This window comes from Orycteropus afer, unplaced genomic scaffold, assembly GCF_000298275.1.
Source record: "Orycteropus afer afer isolate SDZICR_OR568_19922 unplaced genomic scaffold, OryAfe1.0 scaffold00695, whole genome shotgun sequence".
In the NCBI taxonomy this organism is placed as follows: Eukaryota; Metazoa; Chordata; class Mammalia; order Tubulidentata; family Orycteropodidae; genus Orycteropus; species Orycteropus afer.
The window spans coordinates 778761-781013 of NW_006922282.1; positions in this window are offsets into that span (position 1 = coordinate 778761).

Genomic DNA, 2253 nt, shown 5'->3' on the forward strand with positions numbered 1-2253 from the left:
ATTTTCACGCAAATTCTTCTGCTAGTTGGGGTTTAGTCCAAATCTGCATCCTTTCCTTCAAGGCTCAGGGGTCCAAGATTATCTTCTGTGTCTATGTTAATTGGTTTCCCTTTTCTTTGTTGAAGAGGGTCTGTGCAATCCTTCTGCCTAGTCCGCCATCTTGCCCCGCCTCTATATATATGATTCTTAGTGATTACCAGGGGTTGGAGGCAGTGGGAAAAAGAGAAGCTTTTATTTGTAAGGCATTGAGTTTATGATGCTGATGGTGGAATATTTTGGAAAAAGTTACCAATAAAGTTGGCACTACATGACAAATGTCATCATTGTCCCTGAGCTTTAAATGGGGAAGTTGTTTTGTTGGTGAATGTCTTGTTGTGTATGTTATCACCACAATAAAAATAAACAACAACAACAACAACAATACTAGAAAGACTTTTAGATTTTTACCCGTGTTTTATCAACTACCCAAAGCCATTCAATATTTGGATCATAACAAATTTCAAAGAATAGGAATTCCAGACAGAACACTTAATTCTGCTCATGAGGAATGTGTACATAGACCAGGAGGCTATCATTCAAACAGAACAAGGGATACTGTATAGTTTAAAATCAAGAAGAGAATACTTCAGGGATGTATTCTTTCACTTATGCAAACTGTATGCTGAGCAAATAATCCTAGAAGATGGACTATATGAAGGAGAATGTAGCATCAGGATTGCAGAAAGACTCATTAACAACCTCCAATATACAGATGCTGCAACCTTGCTCGCTGAAAGTGAAGATGCCTTGAAGCATTAACTTATGAAGATGAAAAACTATGGTCTTCAGTATGGATTACACCTTAACACAAAGAAAACTGAAATCCTCATGACTGGACTAATAAGCAACATTATGATAAATAGAGAAAAGATTGAAGTTGTCAGGGATTTCATTTTACTTGGAAGTTGTCAGGGATTTCATTTTACTTGGATCTATCATCAAAGTTCATGGGAGCCACAATCAAGGAATCAGATATCATATTGCACTGGGGAAATGTGCTACAAAAGACCTCTTTAAAGTGCTAAATAGTAAAGAAATCACCTTGATGACTAAGGTCCACCTAACCCAAGCTATGTTGCTTTCATTTGCCTCGTTAGCATGTGAAAGAGGGACCGTGAATAAGGAAGACTGAAGAAGAGTTGATGTCTTTGAAGTGGTGTTGGAGAAGAATACTGAAAATACCATGAACTGCCAGAAGAATGAACAAGTCTGTCCTGGAATAAGTGCAGTCAGAATACTCCCTAGAAGTGAGAATAGCTAGACTTTGACTCACCTCCTTTGGTCATTGTTTTCAGAAGGGTCAGTCACTGGGGAAGGATATTATGCTTGGTAATGTAGAGGGTCCGTGAAAAAGGGGAAGACTCTCAATGAGATGGATTGACACAGTGGCTGCAATCATAAGCTCAAGCATTCCAAGGATTGTAAGGATGGTACAGGACTGGGCAGTGTTTCATTCCCTTGCATATAGGGTTCTTATGAGTTGCAACTAACTTGAAAGCCCTACCAACAATAACTTTGTACATTCAATGTTCAGATTATTAATGGATGTTTAAAGGTGTTTCTTCTCATCTGGAGTCCTACCACATTACCATATGAAAGTCCCAAAACTTTACTTCATCCATTTCATTATTGTGGAGGCAATCCTTCCCCAGTAGTATTTTGAGTACCTTCCAACATGAAGAGGTGATTTCAGCAACTATATCAGACAATGTTATGCTGCTATTCATAAATGTTTTAGTGACTACATTTTTCAGAAGTAGACTGCCACATCCTCCTTCTTAGTCTGTCTTACTGGAAGCTTTGATGAAAACTGTTCACCATGGGTCACCCTAGTGGTATTTGAAACACTGATGGCATAGTTTCCAGCATCATAGCAGCAAGACATTGCCTGTTAATTTCTTTGAAGATCCTTTTTATTTGACAGTTTACTTCTCTTTGGCTACTTTCAAGATTCTCTTTTTATCCTTGGCTTTTGACAGTTTTCTTTTAAAATATCTTGGCATGAATCTCTTTAGTTTGTCATATTTAGAGTCACTGTACTTCTTGGATATATACATTCTTAATACATATATACATTATATGTATATATATATTAAAAAAATAAAAACCTCACTGTCATCGAGTCAATTTGACTCATTGCAACCCCCTTGGTTTTCCAAGGTGGTATCTGTATGGAAGTAGACTACCCAATCTGCCATCCAAGGAGTGGCTGAC